Here is a 21,156-nt window from a genome sequence, read left to right on the forward strand (position 1 = left end):
GAAGAGCTCTCCCCTTGCCCACTCTCACCAACTCCACCCACGCCCTCACCCAGGCTTAGGGCACTGGCTTCTACCAATGATGAGGTCCTTTACCAATTTAAGATTCAGGTTATATTTTAAAAAATCAAACAAAGGGAAAATGATTCAAATGGTAAAATGAGAAATGTACTGTTCTATGGTCAGATTGCTGTCCTAGTTCTGGGAAGTGAGCTCTAGAAAACATAGAATAAGAACTGTTTCTAGATTTTTCTAGAAGTGTTAAGGGAACATTGTAAATCTATGCCAGCTCTAACTATAGAACAGAGCTGATGGTCAAGAAGTCTCTATAAATTCTAATCACATGAAATAATGACCATATAATCTAAATGCTACAGATGGACCCTTGGCTCTTGAGAGCCCACCTGAGACCTATTTACTCTTACTAACTCACAGTTCTTAAGAAGGCAGATTCATCTGGCTGTGGGAGACTAGAAGGAGCATCACCAGGGATATAGACACTGATGGCTGGGGCCATCAGGAGCAGGCACAATGGGGGCAGTAAATACTGACAACCAACAGCTAAGACAAGACAAGGACTGAGCTACCACCCCAGAAGAATGTTGAGAATTATTACAACACAATGCAATAACGGATGTTCATGACACTCTTGAATTATCAAGATAAGGCTAGATCAGATGTTCTTAACCTGGGGTCTATGAACTTGACTTTAAGAGACACACAGAGAAACAGAGGCAGAAAGAATTTTATTTCAATGTAATAGATTTCCTTTGTAATTTAATGTAATTTACTTTATGAATTTAACTGTCATTCTCATAATAGGCCCACAGCTTCACAGGGCTACCAAAAGACAGCCCTTAATTAAAAAAAAAAACAGGTTTGCTATTTTATTACCGTATATTATTATATCAGAGTCTATGATTCCATTTATTATATATGGCTATATTATATTAAAAAAATACACTGAATTAAGTGATAGTGTGGGTTCCACTACTCAATTAGCTATGTAACCTGGGGTAAATTTTGTAGCATCTCTGACCCTGAGTTTCTTCATGAATTAAATAGTGATAATAATAACATATTAGTATTCTTGTGAGTTTCCAATGACACTACATATGAAATCAATTTGTGAACTATAATGAGTTAAACCATTGTTAAGTATTTAATTATTATGTGAGAAATATTTCCACCAAAAGTGATTAAAGTAAACATAATTTTGTCAGATGAAAAGATATTTCGGCTCTCTACAAAGGTCACTTACGTTGCACACCCTAACACTTTATAAATGATTTGTTGTCTTCCTAAGAAGTTTAACACTCAGGCTCTATTTACACAATGCCACAACCAATCAGCTTGGGAGTGGGAGTGAGAGAATCAGCGAAAAGAACAAGTCAAACTGGTATCTTAGGTACAGCAGAGCAAGTGCTTTGGTCTCCAACAACACATACTTCATGCATTCTTCTGTACCTGATTTGAACATGATCTGCTCTAAGAAGCCTCCCTTTCTTGATGCTACCATCTTTTTTTGATTCATCATTCCACATTTTCATACATTACATACATTCTATATTCTACTGCATAATATATAATTCCATTAAATATGTATATAAAATCTAATAAATTCTATATTCCATTAGATTTAATGTCCAAGATCATAATATTTAGAGCACTTACAAAAATCTTTACATGTAACCATTTCATTTTAAAGATGAGAAAACTGAGGTCAGAGAGAGCAAATATCAGAATTTGAATTCAAATTGGAACCTAGGTTCTCTCACTTCAAACTGAACTTTCTTTCTATAATTCCTATTACATTACATTAGCATATTTATAATTCCTGCTTATATGTTGCTCATTGCTTAAGTATATTTAATATTCTCCAATTAAAATACAAAGTTCCCAGAATGGAGGGATCCTGTCTATCACATTGTTCAGACTCTCAAGCTAGCCCATCAAGAAGATCCTATTGGAGCTAGCACACACACATACAAGGGTATAACACGCGTGTGATGAATAACTTTAATTTTACTACAAATTATCTTGGAAATAGGAGTAAGGCCTATGCTTTCATTCCTTTAGGGAATGCCCTGATGAAGAAACTCCCTCTTTCAATACAGACCAACACCTTCTCTGTATATTCTCTTAGAAAGTTACTTAAAGATTAAATGCTTTGTCCACAGGGTCCCATATCCATTACGTGTTAGACACAGGCCTCCAACCCAGGTCTTCCTGGCTTCCAAGGTTAGCTCTCTAGGAACTAGGCCATTAAGTAAACATATTGTGAAATGTCCATGTGGTGAGGATAGAGATTCATGACAAGGATTTGGGTCAAGCTGATCGACACGTAAGTAGCTGTCTCTTTAAACTATGGGCAAGTGACTTAACCTCTCAATAACTCTCAGTTACCTCTCAATGTATCTCTAACAATGGAAGATCCAGAAGAGTTGTCAGTCTGCATTGGTAGATGAATTTGCTTTACTAAAGTTGAAATAACAAGTCCAGACATCCCTCCTTACCTCCTTACAAAAAGACTGATTTTTATGGGAGTTTTTATACTGTATAATATATATAATATTTATATATTACTTATACTACATTTATATATATATGTATATACTGTGTTATATATATAATAGTATATTCATATATAGTATATACATGCTATATACTATATGGTATATAATATACATATTACATTTATAATAATAATATTTTACACTATTTTGTATACTATACATTTTTATACTGCTTTAAAGTGGAATCATTAAAATGTGCTACTTCACTAAATTCTAATGGAGGATGACAGTATGGAGTGAGATTTAAAAGAATTTTGTCCTTTGCAGCTCTAATTTTGTTGAACAAGAAATCCTAAAATATTTCCAGATTCATCATCAATCATTTTCTAGGTTCAGGATGAGAATCAAATAACTCAATACAGTCTCAAGATCTATAAAGCAATTCAGTTGTTTGAAAATTAGATGTGAGTAATTTTTATAAAATAAAACATTGCCTACCCTTTACCAGAATATCACAACAGAGAATATCTTCTTAAAAGGAAATTTACAATTCATAGCTATGACCAAATTCTAGCTAATACCATGGCTGATAATTAATTTTTTGAGTTGTTTCTCTTATAAGTTTTCTAAATATTTGAATAAAGGCTTCTGCCTTGATCAGAACTGTTAGCACACTGAAAGCATATTTACTGAGCCCAGCTTTTGAAATTCAAATATGCATGTGAAATCCAAACACATTTTCTAGTGTTGTGTTGTGACTTCAATATTTATTATGACAACCACTCTTAACACCCTGCCCCCATAATCCCTCAGCTTCCCCAAATCCCACAATTTATTCTTCTGCCCCACTTTAGTGACATACCAGCATTGTTATACCTTAGACCTAACCATTTCTCAGAGCTTCCGCATCTCCAAGATTCTGAATTTAGAAAACCCACTCTGTAATTAGAGCCTCCTATCCTTTAACCTAATCTTAGACCCTGAATCTATCTCTAAATCTATGTCCTGTACTCCATCTCCCTTAGTTCCATGCTCAGCCTTGAATCCACTGTCTACTATTTTAAAATTTCACTATCCACTATAATAAAATCCCTCATCCCACTGATCTTTCAACAGTTCCAACCTGCAAATCCTCAACTTTTGACTTCAATCATGGGCTGTTATGTAAGCCAGGAGAAAATTGTGAAATCTGGTTTCAAATGCTACAAATTTATAGTGCATAACGACTGTGGGGCACCTTCTTCTGCTCAAGAATTCTTTCAGATGACTTTTTCTGACTACTTAGCCCATTCCCTAGAACAGTTATTTCAAAGTTATCCCTCTTTCCTTAAGTCCCCACTTGTGGACCACTCATACATACTTACCCACCTACAGCGGAGGGGTCAGGTAAAAGATATAATGAACAGAGTTCTACACTTGAAATCAGGAAAAGTTGAATCATATGTCTCAGACATTTATCAGATGTGTGACTATGAACAGGTGACAAAATCTGTCAGCTCAAGGTCCTTCATCTATAAAATGGGTTTAATGATAGTATTATTATCAGGCTCAAATGAAATGATATATGAAAGTACTTCGAGTATTCAAAGTAGTGATGTAAATATTAAGTATTTTACTATTATTTTTAGGCTCTAACTTCACTGCGACTGAATCCATACAATTGGAGCTACCTCAACTCTCCTCATTCAGTGTTTAGTACTTCCCACTCTCTCTTCCTTCACTCTGGTCACAAAAGACATCATATAGTTGTAAATTACATTGGATTGGAGCCAGGGGACCTGGGTTCAGATCCTACCTGTGTTGCTTTCTACTAGTAGTACCCTGAGCAAGTCAATCTCCACGGGCTTCAGTTTTCTTACTGCCAAAATGGGGGTTGGAATAGACAGTTCCTTTGACATCTACATCCAAGATCCTGTGATACCTAATATTAAATAAGACTAATTCCTTTTCCTGCATTCTGAATCTCACCCTCTCAGCCCTCCTCTGGGACTTTGCTCTAACAACAATTACCACAGTCAAATGCCTTGACTTTCCTTTAGTAACAACCACCACTATCAAATGCATCACTGTCCAGTGGCATCTATCTAAGATTATAATGTGCACAAAAAGTGTCAGTTTGTACTCGTAGGAGCTTTCTCACCAGGAAGTACCTTACCTGAGCATAGTCCCACATTACCAACAGTTTTTTATATTGTAATAGCCCCAAGCAGTCTTCCACTTTGACTATCTCCCATCTCCAAGTCATACTCCACACTACTGCCAAAATTTCCCTTTTATGAATCAATATGGTAATGTAATGCTTCTGCTCAAAAATTTTCAGGAGTACCCATTCAAATTCAAACTTTATTTCTTGGCCACCCTACAATCTGGATTAAGCATACTTTTACAGTCTCCAGTTATTCCCTTCCATATACTTTATGATCCATCCAAAAAGGACTAGTAACACTTCCTTTAATAAGCCATCCACTTCCCAATTTCCCTTACTTACACTTTTCCCTCTGCATGCCCCCTATTCAATGTATGCCCTCCCTGCTTCCACCTCTTTGAATCCCTACCCATACTTTAAAATCCAATTAAAACAGTGGTTGTTCCATGAAACCTTTTCTGTCACCTCAAACCCACTCCATGTTAATAACCATCTTCTCCTAGGATTGTATAGCATTTGTTTCACTTTGCATTAATATGCTTATCATAAACCATTTTATATTATAATTATCTATAATATGAAGAGAAAGACAGATATTTAACTTGAGAGGATATAATCAGATTTTTGGTACTTAATTTGACTGAATAAAATCTGAAGTGTCAGTAATGATACGAGATAGATGAATTTAAATTAGTGATCATTAAGGGAGATAAACAAGGGAACTAAGGCACACTTAATGACTCCATTGACAATGAAAGAATATTAATATTAAACATCTGTGTACCTAATGACATAGTAACTATAGATATAAAGCTAAAGTTAGCAGTTACCGAAAAAACTGTGGCATTATTTAAAAATGTATTAAATGAAACAAAAAACATCTATTTTTTAAAATAAATCAAACAAGCAATAAACATAGTTGGATCTCGTATCCCTTTCAGTCAAACTGTGAATGTGAATACATGGCTTGTTATAGAATAATTTTTTAAAAAGCTTTTCAATTCCTTCATAGCATCATCAAAGGTATCCTGGATATATTTGAAAATTATCATACTGAAGGTAATGGAGGCATATGGGTTTTGATGTCCTCTTGATCACCTTCCTTAAAAATATTAACATCTGCATTTTTCCCCAAATTATTTTACATCTTCCTTTCTTTTAGACATCTTGAAAATTGATTCTTTAACACCATGAAACCTGAGCTAGCACTGCAGCCCTACAGCGTTACCTTTAGAACCCTAAAAGTGAAGAGTCAATCACTCTCTGGGGACCAAAAAGTCCGAACGCAACGTGTATGAGTTTGAGTTTTGCATGGCTACTTGGCCTGGTCCAGTTGTCCAGCTTGTCCTGCTGACTGCTTCTTCTTTTGCATTATTTCAGAATCCTCATATAGCGCACTGGAGACTAAGTGGCAGATGATGAAATGAATGAACATATTAGTTTATATTTTTACAACTGAGACCTCAACGACCCCAAAAGACTGAATGACTTAATTTTTTTGTTTGTTTTTGGTGGGGTTTTGGTTTCTTCATTGAATTAATTGCTTTATTTTGGTAAATATCTGCAGGAAATGATGACACCCAGTGTTGATCTCTTTTCCTTTATCCATTCTCAATTTTTCAGCAGCAATATATTTTATTGATAGATACAGTAAGACTTTTGATAAAATACAAAAATGATTTATGTTAAAGAATTAAAAGCCTAGCAATCAAAGAGTTTTTCCTTAATTGATAAAAAAAGCATTTACTTCTAACACTCTTGTTATAATAATCAATTTCTTTTAAGCCTTAGGACAATGAAATTCCCACTAATGTTTCCTTGGTTTCATCCTCTTAAGCTTTAGGGAATTTATATTAGATGAAACATTCCAAGTTCAGTTACAATTATTCTAAGTCTCCAGGAAGGAAAATTCCTAAAACCAAGGGAGAGAGCACTTTGTCTAACTTGCATTATCCCTCTCTCTCTCCTCTCTCTCCCTCTCTCCCTCTCCCTCCCTCTCACTCTCCTTCTCCCTCTCACCCTTCTTCCCTCCCTCCCTCCCTCCCTCCCTCTCTCTCTCTCTCTCTCTCTCTCTCTCTCTCTCTCTCTCTCTCTCTCTCTCTCTCTCTCTCTCTCTCGTAAAGACTTGATCTCTTTGTGGTTGAGACAAAAACAGAAGATTACGTTATAGGATTTTTGGACAGAAAGGCATTTGAGAGGATGGGGAGTTGGGGAAAGAGTTCACCTTTTTTTTGGACTTCCTGAGTTCTCTACTCTGAGATGTCTGGAAAGCTAATGGCTCTGCTTGATGCCCTCCATCTTTGTCATAGCTCAGTTTTCTATGCTTGTTCCAACCTCTGGAATTCAAATGCTCAGGATCTCTTTTACCCCTGATTCTGTGGTAACTTCTCCCTTTTACATAGTTTGAAGACAGTCCTCCTAAAAAATATATGCCATACTTCTCTCTGGGCATACACTTGAAACAAAGAGGAAGTTCAAGGGAAATTCTAAAGAATTCTGCTAGCAACTGGCCAAATAAATAACTTTTGTCTTATTTATTAATAAAAGAAGATAAAGGTGAAGTTGCTTGCTTCCTGTTTGCATGCCTAGCTTATCTAAATCTTTCTTTTTTAATTACTACCATCACTAATGTACAGTTCAATAATAACTGATTACTATTGATAAAAATAATTATGACTGACACATAGTGCCTTTACAAAATGCTTCATAAACATACTCTCCTCTGATCCTTACAATAATCTTGTGAAATTGATGGTCTGAGTAAAAATATCTTGCCCAGGAACATTAAAAGTGAAGACCTGGAGAAACACTTAGCAAGAATGATAAAGAATTAAGACCTAATGCAAGAAATTTCCATTTGATTTCATCGATTTCTATCTTAAAAGCTGTCACTATAAAATAATGTCAAAGTCACACATGAAAATCACTCTGGTTGCTTTAATGCTGGTCTATTATTTTAACATGCTTAAATATGCAAAGAAGCTTTGAAATCATCTATCACAATTCCTTCATTTTACAGTTGAAGAAACTGATACCGAAGCAAATAAAGGATATGCTCAGGGTCACATAAGCTGTACATGGCAAAATCAACATCTGAATCCTGATCTTCTGTATCTCAACCCACACTCTTTTCCACTGTGCCAGTGTATACTTTAAAATAAAGGTCTAGTTTTGATTATTAATCGGAGAACATAGAAATGTAGATAATCTGAGAAACCAGATGATCTTAATTTTTTTTTTTATTCTGAAAGGTAATTCTCTGCTTTTATTGTAAATATGGCATCTTTATTCAGGAAAATCATTAGATAGTAAATTAAATTGCTTATTCAGACTTCAAATATCAAGAATCTCAAGGTTTAGCTTTAACTTCAAGATTTGTGATATATACATATATATGTATATATACAACTATATAGTTGTATGTGTATGTGTGTATGTAGATATATATACACTTACACACATATATACACATATGTACACACATATATCTATTTTCTTCAATGATCAGGAAAAGAAAAGAGGTTCTTGAGTGATACTCAAACTAAATCAAATTAGAAATCCATTTTTATTTCTATTCCAAATCCTTCCTTTCTTTGTTTTTTAAGCTATAATTTACCCTAGAATTTAGAAGTTGATCATCCTGTTCTCATTACATTATGCCATTTTGACTTTCTCTTCTCAAAACTACAGTAACAAAATATTTCCAAACCCATTCTGATATACCTTGTATTCAAGAGCAATTCATTGACAGTAAAAACCCTGCCTTTTTTCTGCAATTCAGTCCAACATGTTCCAGATTTTCAGTTAACATTTATAATTGCCAAGTTTCATTGGATTTGATTAATTCAAGTATTAAAAAAGGATGCCTCACTTTTAAAATCTTATTTTAAATTTTTTTTAAAATTCAGTTTATATTCTTTTTGAAATTATCATGTTTTATTTTAAAAGAACAAGTTAAACAGTTTCCCCCAAAGGGACTTAAATACTCTTACTTTATCTTTAATAGAGATTCTAAGATTACAGTCTTACAAGTGACATTTGAACTGATTTTGCAAAGACAGTTATCTGTAATGACTAGAAAGATATTTGATGAGGCACGGACTCAAAGAATCTCTGATGAGGAAAAGACTCAAAGACAACTTCTTTCCTGAGAGAAGCAAGTTTAATTCTTGTAAAATAACATTGGGAACAGAATTCTTCAGAGGCTTTGGCTGCACTCTTGGGAGAACTGAATGGAGGGCTCACATTTCTAGAGTTGATGTTTCAGGTGACAGTTTACACGGATGATATTTTGTAAATACTTCCTTATGTCTTTTTATTTTTATTACATTATTAATAAAATCTATATCCAATAACTATCATGTTTATTTAACCCTAGTAGACAAGGGAGCTTGATATAAGCTTATACTAAAAGACGATTAAAATTTAATAAATCTAGTTGGGGGCTCAGGGACAAATGATTAATGAGAACTGTTGCCAGTTAATAATTTGTGAGGAAAAATCAGATCATATCCCCTTGCATGTGAATCATTAGACTGTGAGTTCTTTGAGGGCAGGGATTGTTTTCAACTTTAGCCTAGTGCCTGGCACATAGTAACCACTTAATAAAAGTATGTTGAGTTTACTTGAATACCATAAGACTGGAAAAAATGAATAAATTAATGAATCATGCATCAGGTAGAGAAGAATAACAAACTCTAAAGCCTTGTGCAGAAAACTTATAACCAGAAAACACTGTTGCGGAGGCTTATGTCCTGAAATTTAAAATATTTTAAAATTTATATTTTCCCTTATTAAAAACCCACTCACTATAAATTACACAATCATAAATGTCTGCTGGTACTAATGGTGATTAATGACATTAATTTGCCTGTTTAACTCTTTGACTTGATGCATATTAATTACACGTTTCCATTGTTTCATTATTACTGCATATGCTGCTTTTTATTTTAAAATATGTTTTATTGATATCTTTTGATTTTATTTCATTTATATTTCCTGTGTCTTTTCTATAACCTCCCCTCCTCAGTCATTGCTTACAATAAAGGGGGAAACAAAGTCCTACAAAATTAAGAAGTTTACTTTTTTTTTAAACAATCTGATGTTATATGTAGCATCCCACACCCATGATCCCAGACTTCTGAACATGAGTGGTATTACATCTTTCCTTTGGCTGTAAGCTTTGTTATTATAATTTTGCCATGCTGCATATTTAATAATTAGTTTGAATTATTGGTTTGCTAAATATAATTTTTATATTACATCTACTTGAGGAAAAGTGAGGCTGACACCTTTAATAAATATTCTAAGTTGAAGGGTTTAAAATGTAGAGAGTTCTCTAAGACTGACTCATGAATATAACAAGGTTATTAATGAAATTGGGCTTTGTAAAGCTAAAAATTACAAAAATGCAAAGTGATAATAGTCAGGGTAAGACAAGAAGAAACTACTCATTCAATATTTTGTGGATTTCTAGGATCAGTTACTCATTTAAAAATTCTTGACATAATAGCAGTATCCAAGTCTCTGTGAGAAAAGATATTGATACTGGTTTTATAATTCACTGGAATGTTTTTCAGTCTCTTCCCTATCCATATCCTATTCTCTAAATGCAGTATCTTCCAACACAGAATACAATGTTACACAGATGGACCAAACAAAGCAAAATCCAGTGGAACTATTACCACCCTTGTTACAGACATATGCCCCTCCCACTACCATCTATGATTTTATTAGCCCTTTTTATACTCATAATGCATATGAGCTATGCATATTAAGCTTACAATCCACTGAAACCTTAAGATCTTCAAAGAATCTGCTGATTTGCCCCATCTGCCCCATTTTAAAATTGTATAGTTGACTTTCAAAGCAAACACATAGGATTGTATATTTATTTATTAAATTTCTTTTTGTCATTATTATAGTCTGACAAAATTCCTTTTGATTTTCTGGTATCCACTTAATTAACTACATACTTTACAAATTTGTGGTGAACTATAAATATATATTGTCATTTATTTTTTATTCTAAATTTAACAAGCATCAACTAAAGCGAGCATTTTTCCCTCAAGATGAGATTATTAATTTCATGAACATGAAACCTATGGCTTCATCAAAATCACTGGGATAAAAGGTCAAACATCATGAGCTAGAGTCCTCCATTGATAGAAAGGAGATAAAGTTAATCAGAAATCAAAGAAGTTCATTTCATATGGAATATGATTACTCATATGTGTTTAAAGTTTAAAGGAAATACAGATGAAATCACCGGGTGAACATAAGAGGGTGGAGGAACTGACATAAGGAATATAAAGCCTGGTTATTCAAAGTCATAAAAAAGATGATTTTAATAATAATAATAATTACATGTATACGACATTTTAACATTTAATAAGATCTTTCCACACAAAATCCTGTGAGGTTGGTAAGTTAAGTATTATTACCAGTTCCCCATTTTATAGGCAAAGCAAATGGAGGCTTAGAAAGACTAAATGATTTTTGTCTATAGATAGATATGTCAGAGCTAAGACTGAAACCCAGATCATATGATTCAAGTCATCTATTACATAACACTGTATTGTTTTTTTTTAAGTAAAATATTTTCAAAGTTTCCGTAGAAGAAAATCACATACTTTTGTTTCTCCAAGGTGATATTTCACTATGCCTACTCATGAATGTGCTGCTTTTTTTTTTTTTTTAACGGATTCTGTCACTGAATCAGAAATAATATGATCCTCAGTCACTATCTGACCATATGGGAAGTGAACAGAAATGATTAGGTTTCAAGATCTGGCACAGATCTGGGCTCAAAAGCTAACTCTCTACCTTGCAGTACAGCATAGATAATAACAAGATTATTAGTGACAAAAGACTCTGAAGGTCCTAAGAGCAGAAAGAAATCTGCTGTGCGAGTAGAAGCAGAACTAGTAAGGGGAGAGGTGTGAAAAAAGTCTTTGTTTTGGGCGGTTTTTGTATCTCCTGTGCTTGGCACATAGAGCGTGACACAGCAGTTACTAAAATGCTTGTTGTGAAGATCCTTCTAAAGTCTTCTCTAGAGCTACAATGTCTTTTTCAATGAAGGGATTCTGTAGTAGACATTTTAAAGGTGAAATTTTTGCAATACAGGAGAAAGACTACTGAACTGAAAGACAGGAAGCATGTGATTTTATCTGGATTCTAGCACTAATTCACATTACCATATTTAGTAAGTCAAGAATCCTCTCTAATCTAAAATTCCTCACCTGTAAAACATTTTTTAAATTAAAGTCCTTTATTGTTCTAAAAAGAGGAAGCAAGGTGATACAATCAATAGTTAAACCATTGGACTTGGAATTATGAAAAACTGAGTTTATATGCAGCTTCAGACACTTACTAACTGTGTGATCCTGGACAACTTATTTGATCTTTATTTGCCTCAGTTTTCTCAATTGTAAAAATGAGGAAAATAATAGCATGTAAAGCATTTAGCACAATGTTTGTAACACAGTAGACAGTTACTAAATACTTTTTCCCCCTTTCCACATGTCAAAGAAATGAAAATTCCTAGGTGGTACCAGCCTTGGGACTTGTCTCACAGGTAACCTAAACTGAAGTCCCCTAAACTGAAGTCCCCAAGTTAGATAGTTTGGGCATTAGAAATTCTTGAGAGAGGAGATTCCTAAATAAAGAAGATAATCTGCAGAACTGCTCAATATTGTTCTCGGAGCATAAAACCAGTGTATTATTAAGATAGAATAGTTCTAAAGGGAAGGAAATTTCCTATTCTGAAGTCCTGATGTGTGCTTGCTTGGGAAAAGTGAAGAGAATCCAAACCATACCATGACACCATGACTTCGGGAAGGGTTGTATAGGACTAACACAGAGAACCAGAGATTTACTAGCATGTGAAAGGGATGCCAAATGAAAACAAGTCCAGTAGGAAACTACTGGAATATTTGAGTACTTCCTATGTTCCTGTATTTTATGGGCTCCTGTGAGTCATTTGTATCTGCTATGTCTTCTGTGGGGTAAAATAAAGTTTATTCATATAATATTGGCTACATTAATTGCTTGTACAGGAGTTAGGAGCTAGTGAATCCTAGATGTGAATCAAGTGTAAACTACATGTAAAGTTTTACAAAAAATGATGCTGAAGTGCCATAAAGTGATGACACTGAGCCAAAGAGAAAGGAATATGCTCTTGCATCAAGGCATCAGAATTCATTTATCATAAATCAGAATCTGGGTGGGGTGGTGGTGGTGGTGGTGGTAGTGATTAATGGGTCATGGGTCCACCACAAATAATACAGAGAGAAATTGGGATTAGACCTGCGATTTCCTTGGCATAGCAAACTCTAAAGTAAGGAAACTCATGTCATAAATAATATTCTTGCTAAAATAGACTTTTAACTTGTGATGATATAATCACTGACCAGTATATCTCTATTCAAATTAGAAGGATAAAATAAAAAACTAAACATGGAAGCATAAAAATTCAAGTTCATCTCTCTTCACTGAATTCTTCATGTCTTCATGGCTAAACAGGCTTCTAGAAAGTTGGAAGGAGTGAAGAAAAATTTATTATTACTCTGCATAGAAAGTGAGTTATAACCTAGAACTGTATTTATCTAAAACTGACTGTGGAACTTATAAAAAAATGAAACAAATCTTTAAAATCTGGACAGCAGCCTTCTACAATTAAAAATGAAAACCAACAAATATCTATGCAGTGCTTATAAAACAATGCCCAGCTCTTTCATATGTTTTTTGGATGATATAATGGGTTTCCATGATCTTATGACCTCAAGAAGATAATAATTTAGTTGGGGATATCTGATGCAGCATATGAAGTGATTAAAAAAAACAATAATGAAATTTTAAATGTCTAGTATAAACAATAAGGATGATAGGAGGCCAAGTGAAGTAAATTGTGAAAACACTGCAGAACAAGTCTGAGACATTATTTAGTTGGATAAATTCATTTGACCTCAGAATAAGGAAATCAAGAAGATTGTATAGTTCAATGTGATAATGACAATGACATCTTTCATACTACTTTTTCCTCAATCTTATTCTTGACATATATATTTTACCGTATCTCATGATTCAATTCATGCATTGTGAAGGCATCACCCATGCAAGAAGACAGTCAACAAACAACGAGGCCACATCACATCTACTCTGGTTTCTCATTTCCCCTACTCCTCCCAGACTCTAGACCTAGTCCTTAGTGGTGTTCTTCTATGTATACTAACAGAGGTGTTAAATCTATTTCCTCTAATAGAGACAGTTTTGAGCTTTTTCCGAAGGGAATTTTCCTTTAAAACTAAGAGCAGAAACAAAATTCAGAAAAGTGTAGACAAAGACAAGTTTGAAGAATTCCAAACTTAAAGCCAGCTGGAGGTTGGAGAAGCAGGTAAATACCACCAGGAAAATCAAATACTAGACCGTTTTTGAATATTCAACAACTCAGCACTTTCTAGGAAGTCCCCCTACACCTCTCAAAAAAAAAAACCCAACACGCAAACAAAAAAACATATCTTCTCCCTCTTTACTAGTTCTTAGCTGATTTTATTCCCCTGTTTCTTCTTAAAACCTGAAAAGATTAGGGAAGGAGTTCTGTCATAATAGTTTATAATAAGTTCAGAGCATTATATTTTATTGTCCTATGTCTCCACTTGTCTTCTCTGTGACTATACAATAATTCACTTTCTGGACTACCACTTTCTTCTAATATATCACCTTCTACTATCAGAATTTAACCTCTTAGAAATCTGGGGCAGTCTCATTTTTGTCTGTATACACCTAACATCTAATGCAATGTCTGGCGTATAGTAAATTGCTTTTACATTCATTAATCTGTTTATTCATGAATTCTTTCTTGTGTTACTTGATGCCCTCAATCATATAAAATCAAATATGACTCTGTAGCTAAATTTGTCTCATAAATCATTACTACTCTGATTATTTCATCGATTTTGTATATATATATACATACATATGTATATATATATATACACACATACAGATACATATACATACACACACATACATACTTTCTTCCAACTCACAAATAGTCCTGAACTTGATCATGTGCCTCAAAGGAAACACTAATGTTCCACAAGAGTTCCTGAATGACTAACCTCCCAGAGGTATGAAAACCTAATCCATAAACAGCACCACTAAGGAGAGAAAGAGACATCCCATAACCAACACCAATACCATCATCACCATTGCCATTATCATCATCACCATCATTATCATCACATTACACCACTGCCACCATAACCATCTCTACAACTAAGTCTCTGAAAGCTTCTGGGAGCCCTACCTGCCTCTGATTCCATTAACTTCCCCATTCCCTTCTAACACCATGTTGAAACTGTAGCAAGGCTTAGTGTCCAGTCTGAATAGGGCTTATCAGCACTTTGAAAGTACTGGAAAGCTGGCATAACTATTTACTGAATTATAGTAAAGTCTTTGATGTTCTTCTATATTAAGCCAAAGCTGAGTTTTTCTTCTCTAACTTTCTGCCTTTTTTTTAAAAAAAAGATCAAACACAAAACTAATAGTTAAAAGTTTTATCTCCTTTTTACTTGGAATTTATAGATGCAAAAAATGTAAGAGGTAAGATGGATCATTATAATTTCATTCAAAATAAGTGTGCTCCTTTAAGTGTTTGTCTTTTTTATTTTTTTGCTATTTTAGTTATGATTCTTTATCTTCTGGCCTCAGGCAAGGCAACAGAACAGCTCAGACAGGGAAAAAGGAAAAGTAGAGAAGAGGTGGCAACACTTGGAACTGGCAAGGAATGAGGTGATAATAAGAAGGGAGGGAAGGCAGTGAGGTGATAACCCAGGAAGGGCAGGTGGCTCAAAGGCTAGCCAGGAAGAGAAAACAATGATTATAGTGTGAGAGAATCTAGTTGATGAGTTGGGGGGAAGCCTGGAGGCCTCAGCTGCTTATTAGCAGTGCATCACATCTAAAAGTCAGAGAAAGAAGGAGGTTAAGAGGAGGAAGCAAAATCCTTCCTTTCTGCATCCCTTTGTACTTTTAACCCTCTCTTGTCTTTGGGTAGCAGACAGGCATATCTACTCAGAATTCCACAATTCCAGTTTTTCTGGACTATCCCACAGACTCTACTTTGGGAAACAATCCTCCCAAATACATGAATTTTATTCATCTTTGTCTTTTGGGCTAACTGAAAGCCTGTGGCTAAGTTTTCTTTCAGTTTCAACAAAAACCAACTGTAAGGTTCAGTTTGCAGACAGAACATGGTTTAAATATTGTACTGAGTTTTTAAACACAGGAAACAGAACTATACTTGAAGAAACTGAACGTGACCTGAGGTATAAATAGCTGTAATTTATGTGCATGTATATCTATTCATCTATGAGGCAGTCTGAAGAAGGGATCAAGAAGGCCTCAGCTCAAGTCCTGACCATACATATACTAGCTGGGTGACCACCCTGGGCAAATCACTTAATCCCTCAGTCCTTCAGGAAGCTCTCTAAAACCAAAAATTGCAGAGAAGGTACCAACTAACACTAGTTGGAAAGTTTCTTCCTCCTGGAGTTAACTATTTGAATGTATATGGAAATGAAAGCGTTGCAATCTTAATTCCATTTCTTCATTCATTTATTTAAAGCACAATCAGGTAAAGCAATGTCTCCACAAATCACTGACAACATCATATTAATTTTCTCAGAACATACAAATGAGAAATAACAATACATCTGATCAGTATAAAAATGGCTAAATGTTCTTGGTTTTCATAGAAAAGTCTATAATCACCAATACATTTTGTTTACCTGTATTGTTATCATTTAGGATTCTTCCCTGAGTAAAAATTCAAAAAGACAGTCCAAGATAGCTATCCTTTCAAAGCCAGTGTTCTACAGGAGAATTACACGTTTAAGGTTCTATAAATGACCAAGAGATGTATAGAGAACATAAGATTGTATACTAGGTCAAGTAATCACAGGCAAAACAAAACAAAACAAAACAAAATAATACAATTGTTTGCAACAATGTAATCAAAATAACAGAATAATTGAAAATTAGCATTGCAAAATTACAAGGAACAAAGGTGTCTCCCAAAAAAAATTAAGAAAAAACACTTCCTGATTTCTTCCCCTTTCCACCCCAACACCCCGCCCCCTCCCCCCAATCTCTTTTGCAGAGTTGGAGAACACCTTCTCAGAGAAGTAAGAATTCAGGATATGGAACACTGCATAAACCATCTGATTTTTTTCATTGTAGAGTTTTGCTAATTTATTTTTTGTCATATTCTACTTTTTCTTACTTTAAAAATTCTTGTGATATGGAGTATCCTTCTGAGAGGGTAGAGGTAGAGAAATGAAGAAATACAGGGGGAAATTTAGGCTATAGAAAACTAAAGAATATCAATAAGATTCATTTTTTAAAAAAATGTCATTTCTGGATTAAAAAATAACTGTCGATAAAAAATTAGTTTTGAAACTCTTCTCATACAAGGTATCTCCCATGCTTATGTTAAAATTTCATGATATTCAACAACAGATGCAAAGATAGAAATAACTTGGTTGAATAATCCACTAAGTATGGGGTACAAAACAGGGAGACATGCTCACCTACAGTTTTGTCCACTCTTATGAAAGATATCATATGAACAGGGCAAACAAAGGAAGGATCCATTATGGATGGTAAGGTTTTCCAAATGATCTGATTCAAAGATAACATTGTACGAACTGCATCAAGTCCCAGAACACCATAAAGCTTCAGGGAAATCCGCCATAATTCAAAATTGATATAACCAGTCATACTAGGGGAAAAAAGGATTAAAGTAAAATCTCACAGAACTGGGAAAGCAGACCTTTGTGCTGACTGGTTCATCAATATGCTAATCCAATATTTTATACACTGCTGTTGATGGACAAAGAGCTGGACCTATGGAAGGAAAGAACCAAGCTTCATCACATTTGGGACATAGCTCAGTCCTTTCAGTGACTCAGTAAGTAATGTTAACTGCTGCAAAAGTCTGTCTCTTTTAACACCAATATTCTCCCACTGGTTCTATATTCCAAGTCACGGAAAACTATAACCTCAAAAGAATCAAAATTACAGGTAAAACAAAGGGAAATGAAGAAATTTGTGACAGAAATAAAACCAGCTTCAGTACATTGTAAACAATGACTTGCATGAGAAGTGAAAGATAACACTGAATATATTTATGAAAGAAAAAGAAGCGAGGCTAGTCACGCCCTGATAACTTTCTCAGTCTCCTTCATTCAGTCATCATTATTCTCCAACCAAGGCTGTGCTGGGTCTATTCCTCTCTATACCTTCTCTCAGTGATTTCATCAACTGCACCAGATTTAATTGTCATTCTATGCAAATACCTTACAAATCCATGTAATTAGTTCTTATCTCCAATTCAGCATTTCTAAGTACTTGCTACATGGCTCCACTTGGATGCTTCACCATCTCAAATTTATCATATCCAATATGTTAGTATCACCTTACCTCCCCTCATCTAAATTTCTCTATTTCTATTGAGGGTACAGTTATGCATCCAATCACACAGCTTCCAGATCAGATAGCTGTCCTTACCCTTCCCTCACCCTTCAAGTCTACTCAATCACCAAGTCTGGTTGATTCTACCTCCATAGTTTTGCTGTCATCTCTCATCTCTCCACTCACATTGCTAGCATCTTTTTTTCAGTCTTCCATCACCTCTCCTTGGATTATTCAAGTGCATTATTAAATTGCTGCTTCGGTTTCTCCACTCTTTAATTACAGAATAACAGAATTAGGGTCATCTAATCCAATGTTAACTGGATTGCAATATACTTGAGAAATAGTAAGGCTTTCAGTGAAGGGATCTTACCAACACCCAAGGCTGCCCATTACCCTTTTCGATAACTGTTATGAACAAATTTTGTCTTTTATCAAGCATAAGCATACTTCTCTGCAACGTTTTCACCTTGATCCTGGTTCTGCCTTCCAGGTTCCAAGAGAAAAAGTCTAGTGTTTTATCCATATTATAACCCTTCAGATATCTGAAGACACTTCCTCATTAAGTCTTTTTTGCTTCTCCAGATAAGAATTCTTCAGTTCCCTCAAACAATTTTCATTTGGCACAGCTAGAGACCCTTCATTATCCTGATTACCTTCCTCTGGAAACTATGCAGTTTTTCCATCTTCTTCCTAAGATGTAATACCCATAACTGAACTCAATGACACAGATGTGTTCTGTCTTACGACTATCAGCACCCTAGCCCAGAATACGAAGATTCACTTACTTCCACTTAAAACTACATTAGCTTTTTTGGTGGCCATATTATATCATTGCCTTGTGTTGACCTGGAAATTCACTAAAATTCCCAGATCTTCTTTTTAGATAAACATCTGTCTCAATTGACTTTTTGCCAGAAGTTGAATACTTTATACTTGTCTTTACTAAATTTAAAATCACTAAAATCAGCCAAACATTCTAGCATGACAAGATATGTTTTACAACACTGGAACTATGAAACCTCAGAAAACATTATATTCAACCCCCCTCATTTGAGAGATGAGGAAACAGGGACCCAGAATGGCAGTGAGTTAATTTGTCTAAGCTCACTGAAGTATTAAATGACAAGTATACAGGTAGTATTGTTTTCACAATATCATACTTCCTTCATGTTAACTATCTCTCCTAGTTACATGTTATCCCAAAATTTGATACATATATCATCTATACCTTTATGCAAGTCATTTATAGGAATGTCAAATAACATAGTTCCAAGAACACATCTCTAGGGTACTCCACTGTAGATCTTTGTCCAATTGGACACTGAATTTTTATTACTACTCTCTGAATCTATGAATCCATGTGACTGTACTATTACCTAACTAATGTCTCTTTAATTTGTCCACAAAGATAACAGTTTGTAAAATGCTTTCTGAAAAATCTAGGTAAACTATATCTACAGAATTCCTCTGGTCTTAAATTATTTTATTTAGCATCTAAAATCTTCTTTTCTCTTCTGAAGTCAACATTTGTGGTGAAAATCTATCTATGTCCCTTTAGGTCTTCATTTTCTTGGCCAGTCTTCATAATCCTTGGCAACACTTCATAGATTTCTTCTGGAGAATCATTTCTTCCCATGTGACTCATCAGAATTAAATGGTAGTTATCTGTCCAACATGGGGAGTTCTCTATCATTTCAGCCTGGATACAAGTCCCAGGAAATCAACAAAGTTTCTTTGTCGCTAATATGATGTCAACATATAGTTGTCTCAATATTCATTCTTGCAAGGAGTCATCAAATACAACTACTGCTCATCTTCTGACTCTTAGTGGATGACCTGATAACCTAGTCCATCTTCACACATCTGCCAAAATACTCTTCCATAGGTCTATGTTACTACCTTGCTTAAAAATCTTCAGTGGTTCCTTATTGACTCTGACATGAAATATAAACTCTTTGACTAGATACCTAAGACCCTCTGAAGTCTACTTTTCTCATATTATTCCCATTAATGTATTCTATCTTCTATCTAAAAGCTGGTCCTTGAACTTTAAATTTAGCCTCCTTCTACCCCCTTTCCTGGAATGTGCTCTTCTCATATTTAAGAATCCTGTTCTTCCTTCAAGATTTAAGTAAAGTAATACCTCTTTTGTGAAAGTTTCTCTGATCATCTACCTGAAATTGTCAGGTCTATCTTAAATTTTCCAAGAAAATTTTGCCTGGATATTTTATTTTTATCCAATTGAAATCAAGAAGCACTTTTTAAAAATCTTATTTTTATTGATACCTTTTGCTTTTACATCTCATTAATTCCTGATCACATCCCTTCCCTAACCAATGAGACATTCTTTGTAACAAATTTTTTTAAAAAAATCATTTTTTCTCAATGACATATAAAAACATTTTTAACATTTCTTTCAAGTTTTGAGTTTCAAATTCTATCCCTCCCTCCATCCCTTCTTTCTTGTCTGAGATAGTAAACAATCTTATGGAGGATGGACATGTACAATCATGCAAAACAGTTGCATATTAGTCATCTTGTGGAATAAAATGAACTAAAGAAAAAGAAATTTAAAAATAGATGCTACAGTCTATATGTAGATGCCATCAGTTCTTTCTCTGGAGGCAGTTAACATTTTTCTTCATGAGTCCTTTGGAATTGTCTTGGATGACTGTATTACTGAGAATAGTTAAGTCATCCACAGTTGTTCATGGTACAATATTGCTGTTACTGTTCACAATGCTCTCTCTTGGCTCTGCTCACTTTGCTCTTCATCACTTAACATATGTCTTTCCAGGTTTTTCTGAAATCATCCTGCTTGTTATTCCTCAAAGCACAATATTCCATTAAATGTTAAAAAGATTTTAGGGGCAGCTAGGTGGTGCAGTGGATAGAGCACAGTGCAGGAGTCAGAAGGACCTGAGTCAAATCTCACCTCAGACACTTGACACTCACCAGCTATATGATCTTGGGTCAGTCACTTAACCCCAATTGTCTCATCCTGGGTCATCTCCAGTCATT

At 34.6% G+C, this 21,156-nt stretch overlaps 1 protein-coding gene across 3 annotated transcripts in view; it reads right to left on the bottom strand.

The window, feature by feature from the left end:
• The window catches only part of SEMA3E (semaphorin 3E), a 344,413-nt gene that overhangs the window by 310,819 nt on the left and 12,438 nt on the right, over nucleotides 1-21,156 (bottom strand). Inside the window, exon 1 of one of the 3 annotated variants that reach the window (XM_072653226.1) lies at nucleotides 431-2,548. The exons of the other annotated variants lie outside the window; for them this stretch is intronic. The gene's annotated coding sequence lies outside the window, so the exon portion shown is untranslated. Of the gene's footprint in view, nucleotides 1-430; nucleotides 2,549-21,156 lie in introns of those variants that run through there. 3 annotated transcript variants of the gene reach the window in all.

This window comes from Notamacropus eugenii, chromosome 3, assembly GCF_028372415.1.
Source record: "Notamacropus eugenii isolate mMacEug1 chromosome 3, mMacEug1.pri_v2, whole genome shotgun sequence".
In the NCBI taxonomy this organism is placed as follows: domain Eukaryota; kingdom Metazoa; phylum Chordata; class Mammalia; order Diprotodontia; family Macropodidae; genus Notamacropus; species Notamacropus eugenii.